General features: G+C 26.5%; 1 protein-coding gene across 1 annotated transcript in view; it reads right to left on the bottom strand.

Annotated features, from left to right (window-relative positions):
* The window catches only part of LOC107437749 (anoctamin-7), a 112670-nt gene extending 102278 nt beyond the window's left edge, over window positions 1-10392 (bottom strand). The window contains exon 1 of the mRNA XM_087152066.1: window positions 10039-10392. The gene's annotated coding sequence lies outside the window, so the exon portion shown is untranslated. The remainder of the gene's footprint in view (window positions 1-10038) is intronic.
* Window positions 10393-11106: the final 714 nt, after the last annotated feature.

The following is an 11106-nucleotide window of genomic DNA, read 5'->3' on the forward strand; positions in this document are numbered from 1 at the left end:
AATACATCAATTTTATTATCGGTGTCAATATCATTTACCTGAAAAGAAGTGAAATATTGTTGCTAGACTATTAGATGCAGCTATTTTTAACTACCTATTAAATCACGATCAATAAATGTTCTTTCCCTGTAACTTTAACCATGAAAAATACATATCATTAAAAACATGATGGGAAAACTCTGGTCGTTACTTGAATAGATTTAATAAAATAACATTTTCAACAAGTTTAGACTTTAAAAACGGAAAATATCATGTTTATCGAACTTTTTTTTGCGATTGTTACATTTTTGTTAAAAGTAAGAAATAAAATATCATTTAAGTCCTCGTCCTTATAAGCACTTCCCTTATAAAAGTATTTACTAGCAATTAGAGTTTCAAATACAAATTCTTTAATAACATTTCCCCACAATATTTTGACAGATAATAATAAAAAATTTAGTTTAATAGTTCTTTATAAGAGAATTTGGTAATAAATTGAAAATGCTCAGCTTTATATATATTTTCTGTTAAAAGTTACTTACTCTGCAATAAAATTCAATATTACGCTTACAAATATTTCCTCAAAAAAATATTTATTTAGCAAATATAGCTCAAGATAAAAGCATTTATAAATATTTCTTGTTAAAAGTAATTACTAATAAATGATGTTTAAACTACAAAAACTAAAAATATTTACTATTAAACAGAAAGTATTTACTATTAAAGGCACAAATCTTAGAATACACATTTTGTTGACCTTTTTTTCTTAATTTTATTAATCTAAGAAAATAATTTATGAAAATTTCAACTCACAGGAATAAAAAACATTATTGTGGTCAAAAGTAAATATGAGAGACAAAGAGGATTTATGTTATTCATGATGAAGAAGTTATGATTATCCATACTTGGTATCCTGATAAATAAGTTCTAATAAAATTCAGTTTGGAAAATCAAATTTCTAAGTAATGATGCAAGCGGATTTTTCCTAAAAGATTAGTTTTGTAAAAATTATATATTTCAAATAAGAAATCATTTAAAGGTGCAATAAGATCAATTCTTATGGAAGCTCAGGGAGAAAAAAATTATGGTAAATTTACCGTACTGAATGGTAATGACATTTCTGATAAAAAGATACCATAATTCTGCGTAATAAAACCAAATTATACCTTATTTTAAACATAAATTTGGTAATGTTTCTGTTAATATTGTCTGAAATTCTTGTTTTCGAAACAATAGTTCTTATTACCACACATTTACTAAAAAAATACAAAACTGAAAAGGTAAATTTTCAGTATAAATGGTTTTATTTCATGCTCTAAGGTATCATGATAAAATTACCAAATTTTAGCACATTTATCTTATTATAAAACTACATTTTGTTGTTAATTTTTTCGAATTGGTTACAAAAGCTCTTCGGAAAAACTACCGAGCTTTTCGGCATTCCCATAGAGTCAGAAACACGGAAAATTGTACCATATCCGGGTAGTTTTTATCATACTTTCCTTCTCAGTGCAAGTAACACATATTCTACAATCAATCACATTTTATAATTAGTCATTTTTTTTCAGTTAGTAATAAGAATTATTAATTATTATTATATTATAATCATGCTGAAATAATCTGTGATTATTGTGAAACGAGAAAATTTTGTGTTAGAGATCAACACATTTTAATGTTTTAATTCACCATAAATAATTTTCATTAAATATATATTACCATTCAAAAAATCTAAAGAAAAATATATTATTTTCCTACTTAATATAAACGCATTCCAAACAAGTTTTGCAGATTTTATTTTTGATATAAAAAATCCACTTTTTAACAAAAAAAACTGGCAACTAAATTAAACTTCTCTACCCGTTTTAAATTTCACTATAACTTTTATTGCTATTATATTGCTTAACGTTTCAGAAACTGATGGAAAATTCTTAAAAATAATATTTTAAAGAAATTTTAAGTGAATTCCTACCTGGGCCAACAAATAAAATTTTTATTTTAGTTACTTTTTATTAATTAATTACAATTGATATAAATGTGTATATGGATATGAAATAATCATACATAGAGCCTCGCCACTGAAGTTATTTATTCCTTAATTTATATCCTACTAAATATCTAATATATCCTACTAATAATCTCAAAACTTTTTATGCATGAAGATTTGAATTGACATTATTTCTTGCTAGAACTTAACTGAAAATATTGAAGTGTCTTATTTATAATACTTCACCTAATTGAATGTTTCCTTCGCTTTGTTAATATGCAGACACCAAACGAAAAATATTTTAAAGTGAAGCCATAATTCATCCTATAAGGTTACTTTAACAAATGCATATTTTGAATTATGAGACTTGCGAAATATATAATAACTTATTCTTCTTGATTTAATGATATTAGATTGTCTCGTATCCATAGAAACAGATATAAATGAATTTGGTTCTAGTTAAGTATAGTGTGTCCGTATATTACTATCATAAAAGATACATTACTAAATTTGACGGGTTTTTTTTCCATCAATATGTAATCTGAGTTAGTGATTCGAATATCCCAGCATGCTTTTTACTTGTGCAATACATAATACATAAATTTATGCTGTTGATCTTTTTTAATATCAATCACCGATTCCTATGACCATAAATTGCCTAAGACATTAATTTTTCTTCTTCTCCAACAAAATTTGCTAAGATTCATTTTTAGTTTTGTCATAGGAAGCTTAAGTTATTTTAAAATTATAATAAAATACAGATGATTTGAAAAATGCTTAAAGGTAAAATAAATTACGTCAATGCTTTAAAAAATAAATTGAAATTCTCATCCCTCTGAAAAAGGGAGAAAATATATTGAGAGTGAAAATGGAAAATTAATGGAAAAACAGAAAATTCGAGAACCATCTTGAGTGAATTTATGCAAACAATAAAGCATATTAAGAAGCTGGTTTTTTTAAACTACACAGAATGTGGTATAGAAATAGTTATAGAAAAGATCAGTTTCAATTTTACTCCAGTATTTTGCAAAATTAATCGAAGACTGGGTAATACTTAGTAATCCGGAAATCACAGGTGCTCTAACCATTGTTTCAATTAAGCTGCCGAACAAATCAGATAAAATTTATTATACGAGATCATCTTCAAAAATGTCAATAAATTTTAATTTAATTTCTTATAAATAATTTTTAACCAACTACAATGATAATCAACTTTACGTATTCATACGTAATTTTTTTTTAAGAAAATAGAAAAGATATGAAGTTAAAAAGAAAACTTTAAAACAAATAGTAGTTGTATAAATTCAAAAAAGATTTTTTATTGTATTTTATGTTTACAAACAATTATTACAAAAATCTCAAACACTTTTTTCTTCAAAAAATATTGTTCGTTCATTTTTTTTAAAGGTTTACAACCAAACATCAGTCGAGGGAAAAAGGTTGTGGACTATTGGTTATGGATCTTTATTACTATTTAATAAAGAATGCTATTTATTTCTTTTCGGATAACGCTTTGCTAAGCTATAAAAACTGATGTAATATCTCTCCGAATTTAATGTTTAACAACCCAAAAAAATTGTGTGAAAGAACAGTTTGAACAGTTTTCACCAAATCAAACTTTTATATACAATTTAAAGGCTGTGTGAAATCTCTAAACACCTTCACACCATACGTTAAATATTTTTGCCTCCGGAAACTCTAATGCTGATGTGTTTTGGACACAACGTCTGTAATTTTTTATAATCGATAACAAGTTAGCAAATGCTTGTGGTTATTTTCAATGATGCTAATCGTTTACAGAAACTGAAGTTCGCCGGTAAAATATGCAGCAAACTGCCCAGCAAACTGCGTTAAATAATTTTAAAATGTATAATTTTTATCCACTGCTGCTGTGTTAAGCCTATTTCGAATTCTTCCTCATATTCTCACAGCGATACGCGTTTGCTTGTTTTACGAGCTAATTTTATTCAAAAAACCTAAAATAATTATAATTGCTTTATATTTTTGAGTAAAAAATAACTTTGCTGATTTTGATAAGTCTCATATTTACTTTAATTATAAATTTTAATACAACTAATAACAGGCATAGTGACAGCTACTTTAGACAAATGGGGCAAAAAAACTTTTTAGGTGTTTCACTGCTCCATGAACTATCCCTGTCTCTTGGTTCAGTTAAACACTTCATGGAACACTTCGTGGTAAAATTGTTACCACCATTTTTGGTGTACAGATACATGAAATTTTTTTGCAGTGTTTATTGCAAGACATTTTTGATTTAGTGAGTAAATTAAAGCAATTAAGGCTTTTATTTAAAAAATAACCTTTTGATATTTTTTTTAATTTACTTTTTCGAAAGTCACATTAGCAATAGTCCCATAACATTTAAATTATTAATTACATCTTAATTTCGTGTATCTGTTATGCAAAAGACTTTCTCTTCAATATTTTTTCGGGCTTTAATGAAAGGTATTTAATTTAAATGCAAAGTAAAAGACAAAAAATCTATCGGCGAAGATCTATTAAAAATAAAATGAAATGTCTTAACGTATCAAAAATGTAACGTTACCCGTGGAGATAATTGATAGTTTTTGTTTTCAAATTCTTATGTTCTTTAAAACATTAATTTTATGTAAAACAATAAATATAAATCAGTTTTAAATCGGATAACTTGTACCTTACAAAAAGAAAATTCAGAAAAAGCTTTTCATGACTAAACTAGATCTTTTTAGGTCGTGTGCTTTTACGATCTCCATCTCATCTAATCCGATGAGTGCTTGCCAAGTCAGTAGTTTTCATTAATTATTAATAACTCGTGGAGGTTTTGTAGACCAACGACTGATTTAAGTAAGGAGATTTATTGCCAAATAGGGACTTACTCTTTACTGCAGATTCTTTTTTCTTTCTTTTAGTTACGGCATAATCTCGTAAAGAATCTAAAAGAATAAGAGCTTTTCCTGTATCGCAAATGATGCATGTTACTTGGTTGTAACATTTTTTTCTTATTTTACTATTCACGCCATAATGTCAGGACATGTTATAAAAACTGCAGCTCTAAATTTGTTATAAAAACAAATGCTTGGAATCTTAGTTAAAAAAAATTACTTATTAAGAGAATCACTGTTATTCCAAATGCAAACGAAACTTTAAAATAGTACTTATTAATAGAATATAGAAATAAGACTTATATGTTGGATTTCTGAAATAAATATCGAAAACTTCATTAAAAATCTCCCTGCATTAAATGTTCATGTTTTGAAATATAAGTTAATTAATTAAACATATTAATTGTTATATATTGTGAGATAAAGTCACAAAATTATAATTAATATTTTTTTTTATATTTTATATGCAAGATATTATGTAATTAGCGCTTTAATGTATCCGTTAAAATACTTTTCCAAAATAAAGCATGCGAAATCTACTTATTAGAGGTCACAAACTAGTATCCAAGCGAGGAGGCAACAAAAACGTTAATTAAATTTGAATATTCAATAATGATAACGGTGGGATTAAGAACATCCCTAACTGATAAATCATTAATGAGAAAAATGGGATTAAAAAAATAAAAACCAGTTTGGTTGCTGAAAGAAACTTAACATTGTTTCGTCTTTTCGGTGCCATTAATCTCACTGATTATTTATGTCTGGTTTAATCCCATTAATTATTAATGATAATAGCGAATTATTAATCTTGCTTTCTTTGTTAATTATTCATCAAGATTTTAAACCATTTTTTTCACCTCCACTTAAATATTAATATCTATCATTTTCTTGTACATTATTTTGTCACCTAAGGCTTATAATTTTTTTACCTCATTTCCGACAAGTATTCTAAAAAGACTAAAAACAAACTATTCCTGTCAGATAGCATTAAAGTTAAAAGCTCAAAAATTTAAAAACTCATATTATGTTATGAATATTTTAATATAATTTATGGAAAAAATTGTTTGTAAACTTTCTATCGGTGCTTTTTAAATTTACATAAATCTAAAAATATTGATTTTTTTACTTAAGCTGGCACCTTTTAATACACGGCAAACCAAACAAGGAAATGGTAAACCAAATTTGTGATTTATTTTAATTATTAATGAATAATTTTTATTTGGTTTGTCCCTTTTTGATAGATTTTAAGGATTTTTATTTTTAAACTACTGCTCACCCTTTTTAGACCGTTGAATAATATGAATCACTTTATTTTCGCATAATTTATCAACAAAATAGTATTAAAAACAGTAAAATGACTCACCTTTAATTCATATAATCTAGACAGTTTTTCATTTTCATTGGTGCACATTGCATTTCAAAAATAGCTTGAAATTAATGTCGGAAATTTTTTTAGAAAATTACTGTCCGTTTTTCGAGTATGCCAATTTTAATAATTAATCCACAGCAATCAATAATAAACTAAAAAGCTTTTCCCTTTTTTCTAATAAAATTACAAAATTTTTAAACCTTACGATATATGGAAAACAAAAGCTTGGAATAATTTTCTAATTTATTGTTTGAAACACTCTTTGGAATAAAAAAATTCTTTGCGATAAAAAAAAAAAAATTATTTACTATCTTATCAGGGAAATTATCATCTCATCGGAAGTTAACACTAAATAAAAGTGTTTCCGCATGCTGAGTAAAAAACACTGTAAAACAGTTTCACGGCAATAGCATAGGGAATGCGGAAAAGATAAATAGATCAAGTGATAGTCTAAAAGCGTTTTCTCTCCTACCTCCCCTACTTTTCTAGCATTAATATAGCTGCAAAAATCATATTTATAATCATTTAATAATATACGAGATTTATTCATATCAATGAATATGTAATCAGTAATGTGAAAATATTTCTTTGCTATAAATCAAGCAAAGAGTTTTGCAATTTAAATTAAAATTAATTTTGACATCGCGTAAAATTTACAAGGTTCTAAGGATTTGCAATTTACGCCTTACCCCAAGAGATCATATTTCAATTTTTTATTTAATGAAGCTACATTTAAAAAAAATACATAAAATTAATACCTTACATCTAAAATAATTAATACTTTATTCTGAACAAAAACTATCTTTAAATAATATACTGCAAAGCAATGGTTTATTAGTTGCATGAATCTATTGAGGTATTTATTTAAGTATTTATGTTATGAAGAAATGTTTATTATTATAAAATTATCATTAAACATGTATAAAATTTATTTATAATTATGCATGTAATATTTATTTATTAAATAATAAATTTGTTATTATTTATAAATTTTATATTATTTGTTATCATTAATTTAATCCAAAGTGTGTTAAAGCGTACCCCAAAGGAAATTTCAAATCTGTCAAAATATTAAAATCTTTTACCATGCAAGCGTTCTTAACTTTTTAATACACGTGAGCTTCAAGATTTGATAGTCAAAGTCTTTGTAAATTGTTATAATTTGCTATTTAGAAATATATAATCAAATTCAAAATAATAAATAAGTTCCAATTTGTTATGCGAATTTGTCATTACTCCATGCCATTGTACAAAGTTAGCTCATATTTGTTTTTATTTCTTAAAATTGAAACAAATAAAATACTTTCTGTTGTCAAATTTAAACGTTCATGATATGCGTTTATTTATACACTGAGAAAAAAGGTATAGTCAAAACTACCAGAATATAGAAAAAATTTACGTGTTCCTGTATGTGAACATCGAAAAGGTCGGTAATTTTTATGGAAGTGTTTTGTTTATGATTTTGAAAAAAAAATTAACAATGAAATGTAGTTTTATAATATGTGATAAAATTTACGTAATTGCGGTAAAATTTGAAAATTTTATCATGATATCTTAGGGGACTTAGGGCATAAAAACCATTTATTTTATTAAACTTACTTTTGAGTTTTCATTTTCATTTTGAGTTTACAAAATTCATTGTTATAAAAACAATAATTTTGAAACTATAGTATTTCCTGTAAACCTTTACAATATGAACGGAAAAAATACCAAATTCATGGTTTAAGTATACAGTATATTTTGGTTTTATTAACCATAATAATGTCGTTGGTCTTTTTTTACCAGAAATACCATTACCATACAGTACGATCATTTCAGAAAAATGTTTTTCTCTGAGTAGAAGCATGTCACGGAAATGATTTCAAAATTATTATTTCCTGCCATTTTATTAATATAATGGCTATCTTAAAATTCTCATTATATATTTGCTTTATTATTTAAAAATTTTACTCAAACTCAAAAGGCGCAATGAACTCGTTTTAAATAATAATGATCTAAATAATAATCATCTAAATAATCAACATCTTAAATAATAATCTACAGTAAAAAGCACTTTTTCTTACATCTTTTTATTTCTTTGCTCAAAAAACCTTGTTAAGAAAATGAAAAATGATTGATTCCTTTTCCATTTGCTACAAATACCGTGTAAATTGAGGCGTGATGGCTCAGGGGATAGAGCGTTCGCCTTCCAATGAGGTGAACAGAGGGTTCGATCCCGGCAATGGCTGGTCGATACGAATTCCGCATCCGGCTTACACCGACCATAGTGCTGACGTGAAATATCCTCAGTTTTAGACGGATCAGGGGTTAGAGTCCCCTTGCCGTCAGGCTAACCATGGGAGGCTCTCGTGGTCTTCCTCTCCATGCAATGCAAATGCGCGTTAGTTCCATCAAAAAGTCCTCCACGAAGACAAATTTCTCCCAATACTTGATCGAGGAGATCCCTTGTCTTCTGGATTGGATTCAAAATTACAAGGCTACGAAGTTGAGCCTTAATAGTCGTAAACCTAGGTCGGCCGTTCGATGATGGTTATAAAATATAAAATAAAATACCTTGTAAAGAGGTCTGAAATTTTAGATTGTTTTTTCTTTTGTCCGAAAATCTGTGCGAAGCAATCATAATTTGTTAGATGTTTTAGGAACAAAATGTCATCTGAGAATTGAAATTCGACCGTTTTCGCTTAATTACAGCATAAAATAAATTTATAAATTATTACCTTCTCTATTATTTGAAATGAACCGTTTAATTCATCATAAGATGTTGAATTATAAATTCACTAAAATTGATTTTTTTTCTCAATTTGTCAAAATTTTTGATTGCTTTTTCTTTTGCCCAACATTTTGTGTGAAGTTATCATTAATTGATTTATGCTTTAGAAACAAAATACCTTGTAAGAAATCAAAACACCACTGTTTTTGCTTTATTACAGAGTAAAATAAAGCTTAATTTATAAATTATTAACTTCCTTTTAGTTTGAAATGAAATCATTTAATTCATTGGGAGGTGCTGAACCAGAAATGCACTAAAATTGCTGCTATAATCTCTTATTTTTTCAAACATATTTCAATTCTTTATAATTAACATACTAACCTAAATAGAATATCATTCCAATACACTGAATTGTTTTATTATGTTACATTATTCTCAATGAGCGTAAAAGGAAAAAGGGAACATGAACTGAACTGTATAATAATCAGATACTAAAAATGCATAAGCTTTCCATTTCAACATTATTAAGTACATTTTAATTAACATATTATTCTAAATAAATAATTATTTTAAACTATTTGAAAGTTTCCTATTATTCTAAAAAAGCTGATAGTGCATTGAAATTTTACTTTAATGATAAATATTTACTTTATGCGGATTCCAATGCAGAGCTGAAAATTACCTCTTTGTTTTTCCTTTTTTAACGAACTTGAATAAATTTTCCTACTGTTTGAAATTGTTCTAATGATCTAAATTTTATTATTTTGCCACATTATTAATAACAACAGAAGTTTATAATACTTATAAAAAGAAAATAACGTAACCCAAAACTCTAATGTAGGCTGGAGCTATATTTTTTTTCAAGAGCTATATATTTTTTTTCCGAACACTTTAAAGCCATAAGTGATAAAAAATTATTATAGTAAATAGAGTAGGTACAACTGTGTTGAATAATTATATGTTTTTAATGAAAACAAATATTAGTTTTAAATATACTTCTACGTTAAAGAAACTTATTTTCAAAACTAATTTTTTTTTAAAATTACTTAAATAAATCACAAGTCGATTTTAATTCATTAAAGAAAAACATCAAAGAAAATGTAATATTACTCACCTGTACTTAAAAATCTTTTCCTAACTCTATGCAAATTAAATAAAGAACCATGTATAAAAATGTTCCATAGTTAGCAGCTTTTCAGTTTTTTTTTCACGCTAAAAACATACGTTTAACAGTTGATAATCGAGCATCTGTTAGTTTATTTTCTTCCCATCTTTCCAAATTCAGAGTGCTGCATTACTGCACATGCATAAGTAAAAACACAACAATGCATCATCAATGCTTTCATTTGTTGATATTAAGTGCAAAATTCTTCATGAGAAAGCTTAAATTAAATGGAACAAATTCAACAATCTACCCAAGCAGACGACATCTCAGACTCTTTCTGAAAATCCTCTTCGATTTCTCGATACATTGCGACTGAGGCGACAAAAGCGCCCTCTGTCGCTTTTGAGTAGGTACTCTCATTAATTCACGTAAAGCCCTGATAAAAGTAGAATAAAATGAAGGGGAAACAATTAGAACAATATTCTCTCGCTATGCCGGAAAAAGCACTTGAACGTAAAATCATATTTAGGTTACTGGATTATCTATTAGCAGAATCTGTTTGGTAATTACACGCTCCTGCGATTTCCGTACAAATGAGAATGTTTATACAACCATTTGTATGAAAACTTGGTATAATCCCTTTTTTTCTTGACAGTTTCTTATTAAACTAGTTATTCTAAATCGTTTTGATAATTACACGCTTTTTCGATTTCCGTACAAATGAGAATGTTTATACAACCATTTGTGTGAAAACTTGGTACAATCCTCTTTTTTTCTTGACAGATTCTTTTTAAACTAGTTATTCTAAATCGTAAAAATTTGTGGTTAAAATCATTTATTACGAAAATTACTGAAATAAATGCAAATAAAATAGCATGAGAAAACAAAAACCAATTAAAAATCATAATGTTGTTTATCTTCAATAATTTTTTTGACATTTATTTTAAAGGGTAATATAGCAGAGGAATGAGCAAGTTAAAAAAAGCCTGTTATTTTAAAAAATGCATGGATCCTAACATAAGTTAAATTATATATTATCAGTGTTCTCATTTGATAGAAAAATCAAGAGATAATAAA

This window comes from Parasteatoda tepidariorum, chromosome 9 (assembly GCF_982258835.1).
Source record: "Parasteatoda tepidariorum strain Cologne lab strain chromosome 9, Ptep-v5.0, whole genome shotgun sequence".
Taxonomy (NCBI): domain Eukaryota; kingdom Metazoa; phylum Arthropoda; class Arachnida; order Araneae; family Theridiidae; genus Parasteatoda; species Parasteatoda tepidariorum.